The 24042-nt window shown below is 44.5% G+C and overlaps 1 long non-coding RNA gene across 2 annotated transcripts in view; it reads right to left on the bottom strand.

Moving 5' to 3' along the window:
* The window catches only part of LOC130285511 (uncharacterized), a 46725-nt gene that overhangs the window by 16112 nt on the left and 6571 nt on the right, over window positions 1-24042 (bottom strand). The window contains exons 1-3 of one of the 2 annotated variants that reach the window (XR_008847360.1): window positions 14731-14810; window positions 11210-11358; window positions 5111-5209 (exon numbers count right to left, since the gene is read on the bottom strand). This is a non-coding gene — a long non-coding RNA (uncharacterized LOC130285511). Of the gene's footprint in view, window positions 1-5110; window positions 5210-11209; window positions 11359-14730; window positions 14811-24042 lie in introns of those variants that run through there. The other variant, XR_008847358.1, reaches the window with a different exon arrangement.

Raw genomic sequence — 24042 nt, forward strand, 5'->3', positions numbered from 1 at the left:
CTTTAGCAGTTCCTCCCCTGTGTGACTCCGTTCGCCAAGGCAAACCATGTGAGGGACGGCTTGACACCGCTGTGCCCTACACACGTGGTACGATGAAGGGCCACCGAGATTTGGACGTGCAGAGGAGGCCGAGGACATGGAGGAGGAGGAGGAGGAGGCGCACAATGTAAAAGAACCAACTGCCTGGGAGCCATAGCGTGGAGGAGGAAGCGGTGTGACCTGTCCAAGTTGCTGTTGTGGCTGTGCAGGAACAACATTTACCCAGTGGGCCGTAAAAGACATGTATTGTCCCTGCCCGTAGTTACAGCTCCACACGTCGGCGCTGCCGTGCACTTTTGAACACACCCACAGGCTCAAGGACTGGCCCACCTTCTCTTGTACAAACTTATGCAGGGCTGGTACTGCCTTCTTCGCAAAGAAATGACGGCTTGGGACTCTCCACCTCGGCTCGGCACAAGCCATCAATTCCCTGAAAGCTGCAGAGTCCACCAGTTGGAAAGGGAGGGACTGCAACACCAGCAACTTGGACAGGAGCACATTCAACTTCTGCGCCGTTGGATGAGTGGGCGCATACTGTTGTCTCCTGGACATGGCTTCGCTGATCGATTGTTGGCGGAATGGCTGACTACGAGCGGAAGAAGCAGGAGCGCAAGAAGGAGGGTTTGACACACAGCTCCCTTCGGCTGAGGTGGTGGAGCCTTGGCTAGATGACGGAGGGAGCGGATGGCCACTGGGTGATGCGGCAGGCTGGACCACTACCTTGGAGCCATGGTTATCCCAGGCCGCTTTATGGTGGCGAATCATGTGTTGACGCAGGGCCGTGGTGCCGAGATTGGGACCCTGGCCACGCTTCACTTTCTGCCGACAGATTTTGCATGTGACTACGCTAAGGTCCTCCAGATTCTTTATGAAGAACAACCACACCGCAGAGTAGCTGATTTTCCCACCCGCAGTTCGCACTATTTCACTGCTATTGGCACCGTCTCCAGGAACCCCTGTTCCACTACCTCCCTGTATGGTAGCTTGCCGCAAAGCAGGTGGTCTCCCCCTGGCACGTTTGGCTCCTGAAATTCCACTACTGCCACCATCACGCTGATTGCTAACCGAGCTACCGCCTTGCTGCCTCATAGACAAAGAGCAAATCTCTTCTCCTGATGATGATGAAGCCCCGGCTTCTGCACCCGGGTCCAAATTGCGATCCGCTTCATCATCATCAAAAGATGTGTGCACGTCACTGATGTCCTCCTCGTGTTCCACAACAGTGTCTGCCTCAGGACCACGAACAATTGAAACACCGCCTCCCACGTCACTCTCCGCATCAATACTTGCCCACCTTGCGGAGCAAGGGACGCATGTCTCCTCACATTCTTTGCTGCCCATTAGATGCTGACTGTCCTCTATTACATCGTCCTCACTAAATAGTGGAGCTGAATCCAAAGCATGAAATACTTCTTTGGGAGAGGGAACAGCATAGGACAAAGGTAATGGGATTACGGTGACTGCTCCCGGGCCATGCCAACTGAGGGTTGTGTCTGAGGAACCCACCGACTCTTGACTGGGGTTGTCAGATGTCGCTTGTGATGATGGGGATGAGTGTGCAAACCAATTGAAGAGGAGAGATGGGTCGACGACACGACCGCTGGGTGTTAACGGGAGCTCAGGCCTATTGCTGCGACACCTGCTGCCACTCGCCCCAAGTCTGCTGACAACTCTGCCTGACGTATGTAGGCCTCTGCCCCTTCTCTGTGCATGCCCTGGCACTTCCCTGCCTGACATACTTAGTGCGTTTATGAGGGTATAGAACAGCAGCAGGCGATTACTTACAGCTGTCCTTTCAAAGTATATAGGCCCTAGACAGAATAACAGTTACTAAATAGTACACTCCTTTGTTGTATTTATGCCCTTTGCAATGATGAGTGCACTGGTATGCGTATTTCTACGCAAAAAAAAACTTTTTTTTTTTTATTACACCAGCAGGTGTATACTAATGTGTGGAATAGCACTGAATTTAGCACAGAGACAGAATAACAGGTAGTAAAAAGTACACTACTTGGTTCCATGTATGCCCTTTGCAATGATGAGCGCACTGTTAAGCGTATTTGTACGCAGGAAAACCTTTTTTTTTTCTTTAATACACCGGCAGGTGTATAACGTGTGGTATAACACTTAATTTAGCACAGAGACAGAAAAAAAGGTAGTATATGGTACGCTATTTGCTTGTATTTAGGCCCTTTGCAATGATAAGGCCACTGTTAAGCGTATTTGTACTCAGGAAAAACTTTTTTTTCTTAAATACACTGGCAGGTGTATAACGTGTGGTATAACACTGAATTTTGCACAGAGACAGAAAAAAAGGTAGTATATGGTATGCTATTTGCTTTTATGTAGGCCCTTTGCAATGATAAGGCCACTGTTAAGCGTATTTGTACTCAGGAAAAAAAAAATGTTCTTTAATACACCGGCAGGTGTATAACGTGTGGTATAACACTGAATTTAGCACACAGACAGAAAAAAGGTAGTATATGGTACGCTATTTGCTTGTATTTAGGCCCTTTGCAATGATAAGGCCACTGTTAAGCGTATTTGTACTCAGGAAAAAAAAAAAATTCTTTAATACACCGGCAGGTGTATAACGTGTGGTATAACACTGAATTTAGCACAGAGACAGAAAAAAAGGTGGTATATGGTACGCTATTTGCTTTTATGTAGGCCCTTTGCAATGATAAGGCCACTGTTAAGCGTATTTGTACTCAGGAAAAAAAAAATTCTTTAATACATCGGCAGGTGTATAACGTGTGGTATAACACTGAATTTAGCACAGAGTCAGAAAAAAAGGTGGTATATGGTACGCTATTTGCTTGTATGTAGGCCCTTTGCAATGATAAGGCCACTGTTAAGCGTATTTGTACGCAGGAAAACCTTTTTTTTCTTTAATACACTGGCAGGTGTATAACGTGTGGTATAACACTTAATTTAGCACAGAGACAGAAAAAAAGGTAGTATATGGTACGCTATTTGCTTGTATGTAGGCCCTTTGCAATGATAAGGCCACTGAAAAAGCGTATTTGTACGCAGGAAAACTTTTTTTTTCTTTAATACACTGGCAGGTGTATAACGTGTGGTATAACACTGAATTTAGCACAGAGACAGAGTAACAGGTGAAAAATGGTAAAAAGGCACTAAAGTCCACACTAATATGACTTATTTCTGAACAGCAGCAGGACCCAACAGTGCAGCACCACAAAAAAAAATCCAGGGATTAAACCCTTAATTGCACTCTGTCACACAATTCTGAGCAGCAGAAGATTTGTGGAGCAAAAAAAAAATAATCAATTGGGCCGAAAAATGAGGAGATGAGATGCTTCAGAAAGTTCAGGCAGCTTGGAGATCTGCATGAGGCAGCTGACAGCTATCTGCCCCTCTCTGCTGCAATGCTCAATAACGTGAATAGGAGGTTTAGCTATCAATGATCCTTCTCAGAGTAACAGCACAGCACTCTGCACTCCTGCCTTTCCCTAATGCTGATGTGACTAGCAGTTGCAGTGTAACGCTGTGGTATGAGCTATTCACACACACGCAGTCCCGTCCTCTCCATCTGAGTGCATAGATGAAATGAAGAGAGGCAAGATGGCCGCCGATTATATAGGGGCTGTGACATCACAGGGGTCAGTGAACTCTGATAGGCTGCATCTCACATGTGGTTCAGGGTCAGCCGGCTTCCTTCATTCCCGCCGCTGTTTCCCCCCCTCCCATAATCCCCTGCCCCATGTACTCACATGAGGATCCGCCATCTTAGGTCTCCAATAGCCTGGAACGATGTAAAATGGAGTTTAATGAAGCGATTCGTGCAATAGAATCGCGGCGATATTCGTATTTGTTGCGAATCGAATTTTTCATGAAATTTGTAAGGAATTCAGGTTCGTCAACTTCGATTCGCTCATCTCTAGTGGCAACCAGATAGGGGGCATGTCCCATACATTTTCACAAAAACTGAACGTATTCACTAAGGTTTCACAGAAAATGTGATGGATTGGAGCTGAGAAAAAACCCACAGATCAGAGCATGTGTAAAAAAATATTTAAAAAAATAAAAAAAGAGCAAAATGTAGGGAAACCTTAGTAAATACCGTGGGAAAAATTTGTGGGGAACTAAAATGCACAAAGAGAACTAAACTCCACTCATAGTATATCAGGGCCATTGTGCTGCATTGTTTATTGTCTTCAATATATCAGGAGACCAACTATTTAACGAATAGTGGTAAATAGTGGTTATTGGAGGGAAAGGTACGTTTACTTGGACTTTTGGTGGACTTGGGACTGTTTTGTAGAGGGAGGGGGCGGCTGTAATTACTGGGGAGGAGGGTGGGTTGGGGTTGGGAAATTAGGCTTATGTGGTTTTCTGTATAAAACTGTTAAACATTAATAAAAAGATCTGATAAAAAATAAATAAACACTGTCTACAGTTAATTCGCTATTTTTTCCAAATGCTCATATAAAATATACAAAACATGTAAACATTGTGAGCATGTACTTATCACACACAGTATTTTAGTCCAGATATTCACATTACATCCAAAAAATCCAAATCCAAAAAGAAAGATTTACTTCTCTTTCTCCCTTGTAGTGCCCGTATCGGCACCCTGTTTCTGCCGTGCTGCACTTGATGGAGCTGCAAAATGCACATCACAGATTAGCCATTCACTGCCTATGGCAGGGTACCTCTGCAGCGAACTGGCTAAGTGGCAATGTTTGGTACCATCTACAGCTCCATGAAGTGCAGTGTGGCAGAGGCTAGGTGCCAATATCGAAGATTAATCTGATCATTTGTCCATGGAGAAGGTCGCCTCTGTGCACCTCTTACTCTCATTCCAGTATATTGTTGGTCTCAGAGGCACTGGGACAAGCAATTCTGAACAGTACTGACATTTTTGCCTACACCTGTAGTGACCTGCCACAGTGATAAAATTTGTTAGGCTGTAGTCACAAATTGTGGTTGTACCGCATTTTTATAGCGTTTTTACTGAATAATTGCCATTTTTCCATAAATATTCAAATTAATGTGGAAATTATACATTTTTACAAAGAGAAAGAGAAGATCATTGACCGCTCACCCAGTAATCACACACCTTCTGTGCGCGGATCCACCAGTCCCGCCTCCAGCTCCAATAGTAGACAAAACGAACTCTCGTAGAGTAGAGTAGACTCTATGACTAAGCGTGAAAGCGTGAAACGCGTCAGAGATTTCATGTATGTAGCTGTCTTCAAGAATTAAATTAAGAAACCCGTTTTTATCCACATCCTGGTGCTGGACATAATTTTCGTTCTGTCATTATACATTTTTACTGCAATTTGCATTCAATTTTTTTATCCCTAAGAAAATATGTATACTCAGCTGTATACAACAAAAATGTTAAATGTTAGCGACATATACTATGGCATATAGTTGGATACTTCTACCAAAGACTTTAATAATATTAATCCAGGGGGGCAGTAGTAACCTTGGAGGCAGCTAGGGGGTGTTGAATAAAAACAGGAGGGCGGTGAAAGCATAAAGAAAGAAGAGAATTTAAAATAACAGTTCACACGTTTCATCTATAGTGTATGATTACCATGTTTAAAAAAATATATTGCTTACATGTGACTTTGCCTCATTGTCCACAATCAGGATGATCCAGCAGTGCCAGAATGCACTTACTGCTTTGTTACTGATCAGGCAAAACCACTAAGGCTGGGTTCACATCACGTTTTCAGCCATACGGGACTGCATATGGCTGAGGGGAGCTACAAACGGGCGCTCTCGTATCCCTGCCATATGCCGCCCATATGTAATTAATTTCAATGAGCCAACCGGAGTGCCCCGTATGCGGTTTTCCACCGGACCTACAACCATGATCCACGGGCGGCATACGGCAGGGATACGGGAGCACCCGGTTTTAGCTCCCCCCAGCCGTATGCGGTCCCGTATGGCTGAAAACGTGATGTGAACCCAGCCTTATACAGCTATATGTGGTGTCGGATGGGGTAATGTGTATATTAACCTCTTTGTGATGCCAGGGCGTGGTTGACCTATACACCACCCGAGGTAGACCAGCTTCACCTGTGCCAGGCATGGGGCAAATAATCACTCCAACGCAAGGTTATGGTTAAAAGGGTACTCTGGTGAAAAACTTTCCCAACTGTCCCATCCCATACTACAAAAAAATCGTCAACAAAACGAAGAAAAAGTTTAATGTATTTCACATAAGGGTTATTAATAGTGAACACATATCTTAATTCCAAAATGGCAAGATATATGTTCGCAGAGGAACAAGAGATGGGCGTACCCATGGCTGTTCCGATCCTTTGTTTATACCACTGTTGTCGATATTGGAAGCAATTATTATTTAAAATAAATATGGTAGCTTCTGTAACAAAATCTATAAGGGCTGGAGGTTTATCAGAGATGGCCAGGAATTGACTGAGAGCCTGCACACCCGCACCCTGTGGAATGCGGGTGTACAGGCTCTCTACGTCAATTGATGCCAAGGTATAAGTTTCTTGCCAGTGAAAGGTCTCCAATGCTGAGACGAATTCCCCAGTATCTTTTAGGTATGATGGAATATGGGGGAGAAGTGGAGATATGAGCCAAACAATATAACCAGACAAATATGAAGTGGGATATCCTATTCCGGCTACTATTGGGCGGTCGGGGGGGGGGGGGTGTTACAGCTTTATGGGGTTTTAGGTAGAATATACCATTTGGGTTTAGATGGAGTTTCTGGTAAAAGTTTTTCTGCTGTATTTTCTGTTAGAACATTGAGGTTAACAAATTTATGCAGTACGGTGCGCAGATTATCCATGATTTTACGAGTGGGATCACTCTTTAACTTTTCATAAACCGTTATGTTTCCAAGCTGCAACTCAGCCTCGGAATCATAATCTTTTTTATACCAGAGGACAACAGAGCCCCCTTTGTCGGCTCGGGACAGAACTATGTCCTCTCTTTCAGCTAACATATTTAGGGCTTCTCTCTCTTTTTTGGAGATGTTATGTTTAATCTGGGGGTATATCAGAGATTTAACATCTTGGCATACCGCTCTGTGAAAAAGGTCCACAGAGCTACCTGGGAACACTGGTGGATTGAAATGGGAGGGGTTTCCCCCACGAAAGGGGTCTTCCTCTCCCATATCAATACCACCCACCTCTTTGTTTTCCTCAGTTAGTGACAACAAAGTATGTATAACATTTTCATCTTGTACTGAATGTCCTGAGATTACTCTGAACCCTAATGGACCTATCATACATTGTGCCTCCCCCTCTTTTTTTCTTGCGTTGTCTGGTTTTCTACCGCTTTTATCCTGCAAAGAAAATAATTTTTTCAAAGATAATCTGCGAATGGCTTTAGCCATATTTTCCTCAAATTCACAATATTCAAATGGTCCTGCAAACCGAAATTCAACCCTTTATTTAACACTAATATAAGATCTTCACTCAAAGTCATGTCCGTTAGGTTGACTATTATATTCTCGTTTTTTATCGCCTCCAGGTCGCAGTCTTTCTCTTTATTGCCTTTCCTCTTTCTTCTTCTACCTCCTCTCCTGGTACGAGATCTAAAGGGGATTTCTGCATAGTGCCATCTTGGCCGGAGGTAGTAGCCTCATCGGACAGGCTTGAATCGGACTCAGTAGTGAGATTTTTTAGGGATTTTCTTTCTTTGTCGATTGAAGTTTTTCTTTCTATTTATATATGTTTTTTTCTCGGACGCGTTCTTCTGTTGACGTCCCTTATTCCATGTGAATTGCTGTTGAGATTCGAAATCCAGTTTATCTCTGAGGAACTTGTCCCTTTTCACATCTTTGATATTAGATTGTAATATAGAATTTTTTTTATTCAATGCAGTAATACATTTCTTATATGCTTCTTGAGATAATTCACTTTTCATTTTGCAAAGTTGTTCTGTTACCTCAGTGTATTTGCTTCTATTTTTGATTAAGACCAGCTGTTGAAGGTTTAATGCATGTTGTAGGTGTTGATCATTCCATTGTTTCACAAAGTCTGCATCTTGCAGAAACTGTGTAGGAGACTTGTAGACTCTTAACCCTCTCGGGGTCCTGTTGTTATCTGCATAAGCTTGTAATGAGCTTATCGTCCAGAAAAGACGTGTTTCACGTTCTGCCATAGAGGTGACTTTATATTCTAAAGTCTTAGTACTATAGACTTTAATGATGTCTTTAGTTTTGCATGTTGTGAAAAATACCCCCGTGTCAGCTCTCCCTGCTGTGATGGTACAGGTTTGATCCGAATCTGCAGTATCCATATCCATACTGTGTGTGTGCTATAGGCCACTGGACAGTATCAGGTGTGCACTTGAGTCAAGGAACAGATCAGCAAAAAACACTCAAATAAAGGAAGACCCTGAACCACCTCTGTAAGCACTTAGGATATAGCTATATATTCGGTTTCCCTGTATATTCCTTGCAACTGCTGGAGGGACTTCAGTGGTGCTCTACGTCAAGGCAAGTCCAATCAATATATATGTAGCAGAGAAATAGAAAAACGGAACAACTCACCACACCGACCCAGGTAATCTTTGCAAGTGGTTTCTTTATTCCATGTCTTCAAACATAGAAAACAAGCAGGGGAGAGTGAACGTAGGACGCGGGGGTATCCTCTCGGTGACGGGACCGTTTGGTGCCGAGGCGCTTCGTCAGATCGGGATAGTGAGGTCACGTGAAGGGGTGTGCTTTAAAACAGGTAAGGCCCAGTGACGCTGCAGGTAAACTGCAGGTCATTGGCTCCTTACTCAAGTACAAAAACATATTACAAAATTTGTTGTACAAACAGTAAAAGCAGCTTCCTAACATGCGAATAAATAGTACAATATAATTACATCTTATAATAGCGCACCATATTCCTGTTTCTCATTGAGCCCGAGCGGGCCAGTGGCATCCGTCCAGATAATCCATCTGGCCTCGCTTTTCAGGAGTTGTTGGTGTCTATTCATACCTCTAGGGGCATTGTCAACACGTTCTATGGCTGCAAATTTGATATCATCGGGGTTATTATTATGGTATGTGCGCATATGGGCGATAAGGCCCCTACTCCGGTGGATAATGACTTAAGATGCTCTCTAACTCTATGGTAGAGGGGCCGGATAGTTTTCCCCACATAGAATCGCCCACATGTGCAGATTAAACAATAGACTACATAACTTGTCTTACAGGTAAAAAAAAAATTTGCTGAATATCACACCCACCTAACTTTATCACATTACCCTTCAGATTATTTCTGCATTGCTTACATTCATGTTGGTATTTTTGAAAGTGAATGTGAACCTATTATTGTCATTTTAGTTTTTATGTGAATTTATAAGGGTATGTCTAGGGATTTGATCTACGGTCTGTCTAGCATCCTTAAGTACTCTCTCTGGATATCCTCTTCTTGATAGTCTGTCCTGTAGGGCATCTGCTTGTTCCTTATATTTATCTGGATTGTTGTTAATTCACATAAAAACAAAAATGACAATAATAAGTTCACATTCACTTTCAAAAATACCAACATGAATGAGATAATCAAGAAATCAATCCGCAAACATTGGTACATGTTACAGCAAGATGAGGATCTCCAATCCATAACAGCATTAAATCCAATAGTTACACATCGTAAAAATACAACTATTCAGGATTTTTATAACAAAAATTAAAAAAAACTAACACTAATTGGCTAACAGATTCTAGACCTGTAGGTAATTTTTCTTGCGGTTCCTGTAAGCAATGCAGAAATAATCTGAAGGGTAATGTGATAAAGTTAGGTGGGTGTGATATTCAGAAAAATTATTTTTTTACCTGTAAGACAAGCTATGTAGTCTATTGTTTAATCTGCACATGTGGGCGATTCTATGTGGGGAAAACTATCCGGCCCCTCTACCATAGAGTTATAGAGCATCTTAAGTCATTATCCACCGATATCGCCCACCTGCGCACATACCATAATAATAACCCCGATGATATCAAATTTGCAGGGATAGAACGTGTTGACAATGCCCCTAGAGGTATGAATAGACACCAACAACTCCTGAAAAGCGAGGCCAGATGGATTATCCGGACGGATGCCACTGGCCCGCTCAGGCTCAATGAGAAACAGGAATATGGTGCGCTATTATAAGATGTAATTATATTGTACTATTTATTCGCATGTTAGGAAGCTGCTTTTAATGTTTGTACAACAAATTTTGTAATATGTTCTTGTACTTGAGTAAGGAGCCAATGACCTGCAGTTTACCTGCAGCGTCACTGGGCCTTAACTATTTTAAAGCACACCCCTTCCCGTGACCTCACTATCCCGGTCTGACGAAGCGCCTCGGCGCCAAACGGTCCCGTCACCGAGAGGATACCCCCGCTTCCAACGTTCACTCTCCCCTGCTTGTTTTCTATGTTTGAAGACATGGAATAAAGAAACCACTTGCAAAGATTACCTGGGTCGGTGTGGTGAGTTGCTCCGTTTTTCTATTTCTCTGCTACATATATATCGATTTGTAACTTACTTCTATTATAAAATCTTAATCCTTCCAGTACTTATTAGCTGCTGAATATTACAGAGGAAATTATTTTATTTTTGGAGCTGCGGGGGAATGAGGCAAAGGTGAGTTTTTTTTGTTTTGTTTTTTGTTGGGGGGCATTATTATGTGACAGGGGCATTACTTATATGGGGGCAAAGTGACGGGGGCATTACTTATATGGGGCAAAGTGAAGGGGGCATTACTTATATGGGGCAAAGTGACGGGGGCATTACTTATATGGGGGCAAAGTGACGGGGCATTACTTATAAGGGGCAAAGTGAGGGGGGCATCACTTATATGAGGGCAATGTGAGGGGGCATTACTTATATGGGGGCCATGTGGGGGGGGGGCATTACTCATATGGGGGCAAAGTGAGGGGGCATTACTTATAAGTAATGTCTTCTAAAAACTGGCAGAGGGTTTGGGAGTTGATGTTGAATGTTTTTCTTTAAAAGGTCCAACTAGCTCATCTTTGATAATGACAGCCCATACCAGTACCCCAACTCCAAACTGGAGCTCTTTATTTACCCATTACTGATCCAGCCACAGTGACTCTCATCTCATTAGTCTATAAAACCTTTGAAAAATGTGTCTTCAGATATTTCTTGGCCCAGTATTGGCGTTTCAACTTATGTGTCTTGTTCAGTGGTGGTCGGGTTAAAACCTTCCTTACCTTGCCCATGTCTGTGAGGACTGAACACCTTGCACTTCTGGCGATTCCAGGTGGGTTGCATTTCAGGAATAGGACAGCATTGAAGGACAGTGGGTTCCTGGTAGCTTCATATTTGATTCTTCTTAAAGCTTTGGCAGTTAATTTTTGCTCTTTGGAGAAGTAAAATATGCATAAAAATGATGATATGGTCAAAATACTCCCTTGCCTAATAATGGTGCACACAGTGTTCTGTGCTAAATGAAGCAACAAGTGTTTTGTCCAACTGTTTGTCTACATTTATCCTGATTCATACAATCTAACAAATATATCTTGGCTATATATACAGTGTAAGTATTCCTTTTAACTAGCTGCCAAATATGACTCTGTTCTAACTCAATCTGTCGCTCTTATTCAGCAAAGCAGAACTGAAAACTTACTCTGCATTGTTAAATGATCTTCCCTACTTTGGGAGATACCCTGGCTTTCTATGCATAGTTTGGTGGATTCAAGCCACGCTTGGATTACATGGACAGCAGTTAAATATTTTTAAATCAACTGGTGCCACAAATATATACAGATTTGTAAATTACTATTTACTATTTAAAAATCTTTAGATTTCCAGTACTTATCAGTTGCTGTGTGCCCAGGGGCAATTCTTGTAGTTTTTTCCAATCTGACCCAGTGATCATGCAGGAACAAATCAACAGGCAAACCTCTTTGTTCTGCAGCTCCAGACAGTCCCTGGCATTGACAGAGTTGGCAGCAGAGAACATTGTGTTGGAGTTGAAACAACTACACAATTTCCTACCCAATATTCAAAATTTTTTTTTTGAGATCGTACAGTAGCTAAGTACTAAAAGGTTTGAGGTTTTTAACCCCTTAATGACACGCACCGTAAATGTACCTCGCTGTTAAGACAAACTTAGCGCGCAGGGCCATAAATTTACAGTGCAGGGTTTCCCTTTCCTAACAGCAGCCATCCCTGCATATCGCCCAGGGGGGTCCTTAGATCGCCGCAATTGGCAGGTCAATTCTGACCAGCAAATCGCGGCTTTTCCAGGCCAATCGGGTTTCTGGTGACCCGATTGCCCGGAAAATAAAGGTAATTGGTGCTGTCCAAGACAGCACCAATTACCCTGAAGGATAAGAGTGAGGTGGCAGGGGTGCCACCCCTCCTATCCCTGCAACTGGTCGGTCAAGAGCAACCGATCAATCGCAGATCTGGGCGGGGGGGGGGGTTCAAAGTTCAGTTCCCCTACTCTGCCCACCCATGTTAGTCCGGGTAGAACAGGGGAACAGTGGAGGCAGTGGCTCCTACCTGTGGGTGGTGTGATTCGGCAGACTCTGCAAACTGTAGCCCTCTAGCAATTGCAAAAACTAAAACTTACAGCATGCCCAGACAGCCAACAACTGTCTGGGCATGCTGGAAGTTGTAGTTTTGCAACATTTGGAGGGCCACAGTCTGGAGATCACTGAACTAAGAGACCCTTTTTTTTTTTTTTTTTGGCAGCACCTTGTACTGCTGTGTGTCACTTAGACCAATGGTTTCCAAACATTAGTCATCCAGACGTTGCAAAACTACAAGCCTCAGCTGTTGGCTGTCTGGGCATGCTGGGAGTTTTAGTTTTGCATCTGGAGGGTCCCAGTTTGGCAATCACTGGTCTAAGTGACCCATCAGTACTTCTGCTGCCTTCCCCTAGCTTTTTTATGAGATGCACTTTTGTTTTTGCACTGGGGGGGGGGCATTTTGCAGTCCATGCCACCAGCGACTGTTCTGCCCGGTGTGGTGGACTGTACCCCATGTGCAGATTGCGCTGATTAGTGACTTATTTTTTGGGTACAGGTTTTTTTTTCTTTGCTCTTTTTTGGGGGGAGTTTGTGTTCCGACCACACAACGCAAAATAGTCACTGGTGGCACAGACCACAAGCACACACAAAAATACGTGAAAAAAATCCCCGCACCCCAAAAAAAGTTGATTAGTAATATTTCACTGGTCAGCAATCAGCGCAATCTGCACACGGGGTACAGTCCAGCCACACAGCGCAGAACAGTCGCTGGTGGCACGGACCACAAACGTCCCCCTCCCCCTTCCCCAGAAAGTTAAAAAAAATAAAAGCACCCCCAAAAAAGAGTACAGTAAACGTAAAAAAGCACTACACTACACCTACACTATACACTGAAATACAGTGTAAACACTACATTTACACACACACACTTATACCTTTCCCCAGAGGCTGTTTTCGGTGGTGGAAGCATACGCCATGCGCTTGCCTCCAACACCAAGACCACCAATGAGGGAAGGGAGAAAGACCCCACGTTTCTTCCTTCTCCCCCTCGTCATCATCCAGTGATGATGAGCCCCCTAGAAGGCGGCAATACAGGGCAATGCCATTAGAGACCCCCTCCATAATAGTAACCTGCCCAATCCCCCCCCCCTTCCCCCTGTATGATTCCCCCTGTCCCCCCATATAGGTGACCCCGTATGAACCCCGGTTCCAGATGATTTTGAGCCACTGAATTCTGGGTTTGTTTGCTGCCCAGGAATCAAAATTGACCGCACAGTCCTCACTGAAATGGACTTTACGTTTTTTTTTTTTTTTTTCCAGTGAGGACTTTGTCACTTTGATGGTGGCTCAAACAAACTTGTATGCCTAACCGTTTGTGACCCAGCCCCCCGCCCCGATGCTTTTTTGGCTAGGCCCACTTACTAGACCCCCATTAATGCAGCCAAGATGAGGACATATTGGGGCCTCATCCTCTTAGTAAATCCAATAGCTTTGTGGCTGCCTTTGCACCAGGTGTAGAAATATACACCACCTATAGAGGAGATAATGTATATTTCTGCAACGTTACGTGTCGTAAGTTGGCTTTAAAGTCGCATGTAAGGAGGACGCACCGCCAGCATGCCCCCACCATGCGAGACTCTCACAATCAGCTGCCCCTTTGCAAATCCCCAATTTAGGCCTCAAATGTGCATGGTTCTCTCTCACTCCGGAGCCCTGTCCTATTTCAAGGCAACAGTTTACATCAACATATAGGCAGGGGCGTACCTAGAGCATTTGGCACCCGGGGCGGAACCTTTGTTTGGCACCCCCCCCACACACACACACACACACGCACCCCCCCTTAATTACACCCCCTCCCTCCCCTCCCCCCAGGAGCGGACTGACAACACTCGGGGCCCCCGGACCAAAAAAAAAGCAAGGGCCCCTGCAGCTCGTCAATCTTCTGCCACACTCCTATTCCACCCAAATCCCACACACAATAAACTAAAATTTATATATGTAAGAAACACTTTAACGTAGGTAAATTTCTATGACCAATAATACTGGTATACAAGGAGTAAATATATACCACTACACAATAACTGAATAATACCGCCATACTGTACTGAATAAAACCACTATATACAGACCAGTATACTTTAAAGAATCTGTTTACAATATAAGTGATTATATACAGGACCATATGGCGGTAGATATCAGCTGTACACAGGATGTGTATACCATATAAGTGATTACAGTTACATTTTGGGACTCACAATTACGTCTTTTTTGATCAGCGGCGTCCTCTTTCCTTTTCTTCTCCGTCCGGATAAGACCGCCATGTGGATCTCTTAACATCTGCAGGAAAAACATGTCAGACTTTGCATATATTCAGTGCCCTCCTCTACACAATCTTTCCATCTATAGGCCCACAAACTGTAATAATGCCCTCCTTGGTGTCCTGCACAGTAAAAGGGCAGGTAGGTAGGTAGCCAGGTAACCCCCTCTTTCCCATAGGTATATGCAGGATTACACCCCCCTCTCTTTCCCATAGGTATATGCAGAGCTATGCTACACCCCCCTCTTTCCCACAGGTATATGCAGAGTTACACCGCCCTCTTTTCCATAGGTATATGCAGAGCTAAACCCCCCACCCCCTCTTTCCCATAGGTATATCTAGGGCTGGGCGGTATACCGGTTCATACCGAATACCAAATTTTTTGGGCTGCACAATATGAATTTTCCCCCATACCGCAATACCGGTTGGGCCCCTCCCCCTCGGGAATGTATTATCAGCCTAGCACAGCGCTGTCCCCACATCGGGGAACTAATCCTATGTTACCCGCCAGCACTGTTCTGCTCCCCCCCAATTAATGATCAGCCCAGCTGGGTACTACTCACATATGTCAAGCACTGCCCTCCTCCTCTTTGTTGGGGGCCGCCGGGCGCTGGAACTCTATATTGTACGCCAGTGGTCTCCAACCTGCAGACCTCCAGATGTTGCAAAACGATAACTCCCAGCATGCCCGGGCAGCCGGCGATGGAACTCTCTGTACGCCAGTGGTCTCCAACCTGCGGACCTCCAGTTGTTGCAAAACTAAAACTCCCAGCATGCCCGGACAGCCAACGGGCTGCAAAAGATACAGAAAATAAACTTAACCCACCCACGTCGGCCGCACGCTGGGGACGGTAACGCCGGACAGCCGTCAGTCTATCACCGGCCAGAGCGATGCCCCGCCTTGGCCAGTGATAGGCTGAGCCCACTGTCATGTATGAAGCCGGCTTCTTGCATGACAGTGGGCTCAGCCTATCACTGGCAGGGGCGGGGCATCGCAGTGGTCTCAAACCTGCGGACCTCCAGCTGTTGCAAAACTACAGCCAACGGCTGTCCGGGCATGCTGTGAGTTGTAGTTTTGCAACAACTGGAGGTCCGCAGGTTGGAGAACACAGGCGTACAGTGAGTTCCATCACCGGCGGCCCCCAACAAAGAGGAGGAGGGCAGTGCTTGACATATGTGAGTAGTACCCCGCTGGGCTGATCATTAATTGGGGGGAGCCGAACAGTGCTGGCGGGTCACATGATTTTGGGGGGGGCAGAACAGCGTTGGCGGGTCACATGATTTTGGGGGGGGAATACCGTTATATACCGTGGAACCGCCGTAAGTTAAAAAAATACCGTGATACACATATATGGTCATACCGCCCAGCCCTAGGTATATGCAGAGCACCCCCTCCCTTATAGGTAAATGCAGAGCACCCCCCCTCTCCCCCATTCCCTATAGGTATATGCAGAGCACCCCCCCTCCCCTGTAGGTATATGCAAAGCACCCCCTCTCTCCCCCCTTCCCTATAGGTATAAGCAGAGCACCCCCCCTTCCCTATAGGTAAATGCAGAGCACCCCCTCTCCCTCACCCCCCCCCCTTCCCTATTGGTAAATGCAGAGCACCCCCCCTCCCTATAGGTAAATGCAGAGCACCCCCCTCTCCCCCCCTTCCCTATAGGTAAATGCAGAGCACCCCCCTCTCCCACCCTTCCCTATAGGTAAATGCAGAGCACCCCCCCTCCCCCCCTTCCCTATAGGTAAATGCAGAGCACCCCCCCCCCTCTCCCTATAGGTAAATGCAGAGCACCCCCCTCCCTCTCCCCCCCCCCTTCCCTATAGGTAAATTCAGAGCACCCCCTCTCCCTCTCCCCCCCTTCCCTATTGGTAAATGCAGAGCACCCCCCTCTCTCCCCCCCTTCCCTATAGGTAAATGCAGAGCACCCCCCCCTCTCCCCCTTCCCTATGGTAAATGCAGAGCACCCCCCCTCTCCCCCCCTTCCCTATAGGTAAATGCAGAGCACCCCCCTCCCTCTCCCCCCCCCTTCCCTATAGGTAAATGCAGAGCACCACCCCCCCTCTCCCCCCCTTCCCCATAGGTGTATGCAGAGCAAAAAAACAAACAAAAAAAAAGGATGCTCACCTGATATCCCACGCAGTGATCTCCTCAGCAGGGGCCTGCGTCTTCTCCCCTCCACAGTACAGGTGCCGGATGAGTGACGTCACCGGCGCCTGTACTGCGTGCTGCGTGGGGGCGGAGGTGACGTCTCCTCTGTGTAGCTGCAGATGCGGCTCACACAGAGGGGACGCCTTCTCCTGTATGTGCATGTATCGCGCATACAGGAGAATGTAGCGCTGTCTGCTGGGGATCTGGGACCTCAGCAGCGGCGGCGGCGGGTCAGTCTGCCCCTGGCACCCCCCTTGAGAGTGCCACCCGGGGCGAGTAACCCCCCCCCCCCACCCCCACCCCCACCTTGGTACGCCACTGCATATGGGGTATTTCTGTAGTCAGGAGAAATTGTGACCCACTGTTCCAAAAATCTGTCAGACACCTGTGGAGTGTAAATGCTAACTGTGCCCCCTGTTACATTCCTTGAGGGATGTAGTTTCCAAAATGTGGGTGTTTTAGCATTTATGTCAGAACCTCTGCAATGATCAGCCACCCCTTTGCAAATCACCAATTTAGGCCTCAAATGTACACCCTGTTCTAAATTATTATGCAAATGATATTTTTCTCATTCACCTAAATATTTGATGTAAATAACAGTCAGCACAATTCTCATGTTATCAACTATTAACCCCTTCCCACTATAAGACATATGCATACGTCCCAGCACCCGACATGTTCACGTGCTGGGACGTATGCATACGTCCTAGCGATCTCCTGCAGTGCTGGGGGCAATCACAGCCAGGGTCCCGCTGCAGCTGCCGGGGCTGCAATCGCACCGGTCCCGGCAGCATTAACCCCATAGATGCCATGATCAATCCTGATCACGGCATCTGTGGTTTTGACAGGGGAAGCGCGCTCCCCCTGTTCACCAACAGCGGAGCCATGATACCATCACGGGTCACCATTGGTTGCTATGGCAGCAGGAGGTCAGCTGGTAGCCTCCTGTCTGCCAGCTACGGCAGGCAGCCTGTGAGATCCAGCCAGCGGAATAAAAAAGATCAAAAGGTAGCATGTATCGCAGAAATTATACCAATAAAAAGTACAGCTCATCCTGCAAAAAATAAGCCCTCACTCAATAGTGTCAGATGAAAAATAAAAAAATGTATGGCTGTTGGAAAATGAATGGCAGAAAAAGAATTTTGCTCAGAAAAGGAAAAAGAACATAAAAAGCTATATAAAATGGGTATAGCCATAATCGTATTGACCCACAGAATAAATATAACATCACTTTTACCACACAGTGAAGACCATAAACAAATAATAAAATAAAAAAAAAACGGCAGAAATTTTCCAGTTTTTCACAATATTTTGGAGTTTTTCACAAAAAATGCTGCATCTGTCAACAAAAATGCACCACTTATATAAAGTACAATATGTCATGAAAAAATCTTAAAATCGTTCCGCTCAGAAAAAGCATTCTAAAGTTACCATTTAAAGAGACCCAGTTAAATAAAAAAATAAAAAAGAGCCTGGTCATTAAAGGGGTCATGACTCCGCCCCTGTGTAACGTCACGCCTCGCCCCCTCAATGCAAGTCTATGGGAGGCGGACTTGCATTGAGGGGGCAGGGTGTGATGTCACACGGGGGCGGAGTCATGATGTCACAATACTCCGGACCCGTGGTCGTCACGCTGCACACTCGGCGCCTCCAGCACTGCGGAAAGCTTGCAAAGGTGGGTGCTGAATGACAGATTGCGGGGGTCCCCAGCGGCGGGACTCCCTCGATCAGACATCTAATCCCCTATCCTTTGGATACGGGATAAGCTGTATTAGGGCCGGAGTACCCCTTTAAATAAATAAAAAACTGGTCGGTCCTTAAGGGGTTAAGAGTACAATTCAAATTGTATTGAACAAACCTCCTAATGATAACAGTATTTTTTTTAAAACATAAAAAACATACAATCCAATTATTATGCACCGGAAGTTTCAAAACACTTTATAGGTTGTAAAGAACTGGAAATTGTCATTTGTTGTGTTTGCCCCTTATTTGATAGCAGCTTCACAAGTCTTGCATCCATTGAACTTGTGAGTTTGTTTGCAAGATGACAGAATAGCCTCCCAGAGCTGCTCTTTGGATGTAAACTGCCTTCCACCCTCAGATCTTTTGCTTGAGGATGCTCCAAAGGTTCTCAGTAGGATTGAGGTCAGGGAAGGATGAATGCCACACCATGACTTTCTCTCTTTTCAACCCCATAGCAGCCATTGATGCAGAGGTATTCTTTGCAGCATGAGATGGTGCATTGTCATGCATGAAGATGATTTTATTAAGGAAAGCATAGTTCTTCCTTCTGTAGCAGGGAAGAAAGTGGTCGGTCAGAAAGTCCACATACTTTGCAGAGGTCCTCTTTACACTTTTGTGGATCCTAAAGGGGCTGACCAGCTCTTTTCCCATGATTCCGGCCCAAAACATGACTCTACCATCGACTTGCTGACGTCACAGCCTTGTTGGAACAGGGTAGACGTCCACCATCCATTCACTACTCCATCCATGTGGACCATCTAGGGTTGCACGGCACTCATCTGTGAACAGGACTGATTGATAGTCTTCATGTATTTTTCTGCCCAATGCAGCCATTTCTGCTTGTGAGCATTGGTTAGTGGTAGCCAAATAGAAGGTTTATGCATGATTGCAAGACTTTGGAGGACTCTACACCTTGATGTCTGTGGGACTTCAGAGGCAACGGCAGCTTCAAATATGTTTGCTGCTATGTAACTTTATCTGCATGAACCCTTCTGTGCTCTGAATCAGCCACAAATCTGTTAATAGTGCAAAGATCACACTTAAATTTTCATGAAATTTCTAATGTTTTCATACCTCGTTCAAGGCATTGAACTATTTCACTCTTTTCGGTAGCAGAGAGATCCTTTTTCTTCCCTATATTGCTTGAAAATGGTGCTCTGCTTAATAATGTGGAACACCCACCTTTAGTAGTTTTTCCTTAAATTTGGCTCACCTGGCAATCTAATTGTCACAGGTGTCCGAGATTGGTTTCAGTCATCAAAAGAGCCCTGAGACACAATGCCATCCATGAGTTAAACTGAAAAACAAAATATTTAATCTTTGTGACACTTATCATTTGCATAATAATTTGGAACAGGGTGTACATGGTGCTCTCTCACTCCTGAGCCATGTTGTGCACCCAAAGATCGTTTAACGTCCACATATGGGGTATTTCCGTACTCTGGAGAAATTGTGTTACTTATTTTGGGGGGCTTTTTCTCCATTTACCATATGTGAAAATGAAATATTTGGGGCTACACCAGCATGTTAGTGTACAAAAGTGATAGGAAACAGAGGGTGATTATTAATGGTACTTATTCTGATTGGGTGACTGTTACTAGTGGGGTACCACAGGGGTCAGTCTTGGGTCCTGTCCTATTTAATATATTCATTAATGACCTTGTAGAGAGGTTGAATAGTAAAGTAGCAATCTTTGCAGATGACACTAAACTCTGTAAAGCGGTAAACATTATAGAGGACAGTGCACTGTTACAAAAGGATCTGGATAGGTTGGAGGTTTGGGCTGAGAAGTGGCAGATGAGGTTCAACACTGATAAATGTAAGGTAATGCACATGGGGAAGAAAAATCCGGGCTGGGATTAAATGGGGGAACACTTGGTACGACTGATATGGAAAAGGACTTAGGAGTCTTAGTTAACAGTAAATTTAGCTGTAGTGACCAGTGTCGGGCAGCTGCTGCCAAGGCTAATAAAATCATGGGGTGCATCAATAGGGGCATAGATGCCCACGACAAGGAAATAATTCTACCGCTGTACAAATCACTAGTCAGACCACACATAGAATACTGTGTACAGTACTGGGCACCAGTGTACAAGAAAGATATAGTGGAGCTGGAGAGGGTTCAAAGACGGGCAACCAGAGTAATACGGGGAATGGGAGGACTACAGTACCCAGAAAGATTATCAGAATTAGGGTTATTTAGTTTAGAAAAAAGAAGGCTTAGGGGAGACCTAATAACTATATATAAATATAGCAGGGGACAGTACAGAGATCTCTCCCATGATCTATTTACACCCAAGACTGTATCAATAACAAGGGGGCATCCTCTACGTCTAGAGGAAAGAAGGTTCCTACACCAGCACAGACGGTGGTTCTTTACAGTGAGACTGTGGAATTCTCTCTCTCCCGGAGGAGGTGGTCATGGGGAACTCTGTAATAGAGTTCAAAAAGGGTCTGGATGCATTTTTGGAGAGTAATAACATTACTGGTTATGTATACAAAGGAATTTTTACCAACCAGTATGAGTTTTTTTTTTTGCCTTCCTCTGGATCAACTCAACTCAATAGGGACTTATTAGGGTTATAGGTTGAACTTGATGGACTCTGGTCTTTTTTCAACCTTATGAACTATGTTACTATGTTACTAACATGCTGGTGTTGTCGCATATTTTTAATTTTCAAAGCCCCCCAAAATAATACAACCCTCAAGGAATATAATAAGGGTTGCAGTAAGCATTTACACCCCATAGGTGATTTTTGGAACAGTGGGTCGTGAATATGAAAAATTAAAGCTTTCATTTTTACTGTTTCAAAAATGTGTCAGATTCCTGTGGGGTGTAAATGTTTACTGCACTCCTTTTTACATTACTTGAGGGTTGTAGTTTTCAAAATTGGGTCACATGAGGGGGGTTTCCACTGTCCAGGAACCATAGGGGCTTTGTAAATTTGACATGGCCCCCCGACTTCTATTCCAGCCCAAATCCACATTTTATTCTGTATTTTTTCTGCAGTGTATGGATACTATTTTTAAAATATGATCCACTTGTTGCTACTGTAAATGCTGGGGAAAATCTGCAGCTTATACATCACTTCTGAATGTACCCTTAACCCCTTAAAGATGCAGCTCATTTTCACCTTAAAGGGGTGCTCCAAATTTTTTTTTTAAATCAACTGATGCCAGAAAGTTAAACAGATTTGTAAATTACTTCTATTAAAAAAAATGTTTACCCTTCCAGTACTTTTTAGTAGCTATATGCTACAGAGGAAATTATTTTCTTTTTGAATTTCCTTTTTGTCTTGTCCACAGTGCTCTCTGCTGACACCTGATGCCCATAGCCGGAACTGTTCAGAGCAGGAGAAAATCCCCATTGCAAACCTATGCTGCTCTGGACAGTTCCTGACACGGACAGAGGTGTAAGCAGAGAGCACTGTGGACAATACAAGAAAGAAATTCAAAAACAAAAGAATTTCCTCTGTAACATACAGCTGCTAAAAAGTACTAGAAGGGTAAAGATTTTTTAATAGAAGTAATTTACAAATCTGTTTAACTTTCAGTTCCTTCAAAAAAAAAAAAAAAAGTTTCCCACCAGAGTACCCCTTTAACCCCTTAACAAGGAAGGACATATATTTACATCCTCTGCCAGCTCCCGCGATATGCTGCGGGGTCACGCAGTGTCGTGTCGGTCACGGCGGCTATCAACGGCTGGGACCCGCGGCTAATACAGGACATCACCGATCGCGGTGATGCCCTGTTTTAACCCTTCAGACGTGGCGATCAAAGCTGACCGCCGCGTCTGAAGTGAAAGTGACCCGGCTGCTCAGTCGGGCTGTTCGGGACCGCCGCGGTGAAATCGCGGCATCCCGAACAGCTTACAGGACACCGGGAGGGCCCTTACCTTCCTCCTTGGTGTCCAATCGACGAATGACTGCTCCGTGCTAGGCAGGAGCAGTCAAGCGCCGATAACACTGATCACAGGCGTGTTAATACACGACAGTGATCAGCATGAGAGATCAGTGTGTGCAGTGTTATAGGTCCCTATGGGACCTATAACACTGCAAAAAAAAAGTGAAAAAAAGTGTTAATAAAGGTCATTTAACCCCTTCCCTAATAAAAGTTTGAATCAACCCCCTTTTCCCATAAAAAAAAAATAAAACAGTGTAAATAAAAATAAAAATAAACATATGTGGTATCGCCACGTGTGTAAATATCCGAACTATAAAAATATATCGTTAATTAAACCGCACGGTCAATGGCGTACACGTAAAAAAATTCCAAAGTCCAAAAAAGCCAAGTCCAAATTTTTGGTCACTTTTTATACCATTAAAAAACAAATAAAAAGTGATAAAAACTTCAGTTCACAGCGCAAAAAATGAGCCCTCATACCGCCCTGTACGTGGAAAAATTTAAAAGTTATAGGGGTCAGAAGAGGACATTTTTAAACGTATAAATTTTCCTGCATGTAGTTATGATTCTTTCCAGAAGTACGACAAAATGAAACCTATATAAGTAGGGTACCATTATAACTGTATGGACCTACAGAATAATGGTAAGGTGTCATTTTTACTGAAATATGCACTGCGTAGAAACGGAAGCCCCCAAAATTATAAAATGGTGTTTTTTCTTCGATTTTGTTGCACAATGATTTTTTTTCCGTTTCGCCTTGAATTTTTGGGTAAACTGACTAATGTCCCTGCAAAGTAGAATTGGTGATGCAAAAAATAAGCCATAATATGGATTTTTAGGTGGAAAATTGAAAGGGTTATGAGGTGTGACGTCACGCCCCCGCCCCCGTGTGACGTCATGCTCCGCCCCTCAATGCAAGCCTATGGGAGGGGGCATGACAGCTATCACGCCCCCACCCATAGGCTTGCATTGAGGGGCGGAGCGTGACATCACACGGGGGCGGAGGCGAACACGCTCGGGGCACTGATTAAAAACGGGGTGCCGCGTGCATGATCCCGGGCGTCCCCAGCTGCGGGCCCCCCGCGATCAGGCATCTTATCCCCTATCCTTTGGATAGGGCATAAGATGTGTAAGCACCGGAGTACCCCTTTAAGGACACAACCCTTTTTTGCAAATCTGACCACTGTCACTTTATATATTAATAACTCTGGGATGCTTTTACCTTTCATTCTGATTCAGAGATTGTTTTTTTGTGACATATTCTACTTTAACATAGTGGTAAATTTTCATTGTTATTTGCATCCTTTCTTGGTGAAAAATCCCCAAATTTCATGAAAACTTTGCATTTTTTTAACTTTTAAACTCTCTGCTTGTAAGGAAAATGGACATTCCATATAAATTATATATTGATTCACAAATACAATATGTCCACTTTATGTTGGCATCATAAAGTTG

Source organism: Hyla sarda, chromosome 8, assembly GCF_029499605.1.
Source record: "Hyla sarda isolate aHylSar1 chromosome 8, aHylSar1.hap1, whole genome shotgun sequence".
In the NCBI taxonomy this organism is placed as follows: domain Eukaryota; kingdom Metazoa; phylum Chordata; class Amphibia; order Anura; family Hylidae; genus Hyla; species Hyla sarda.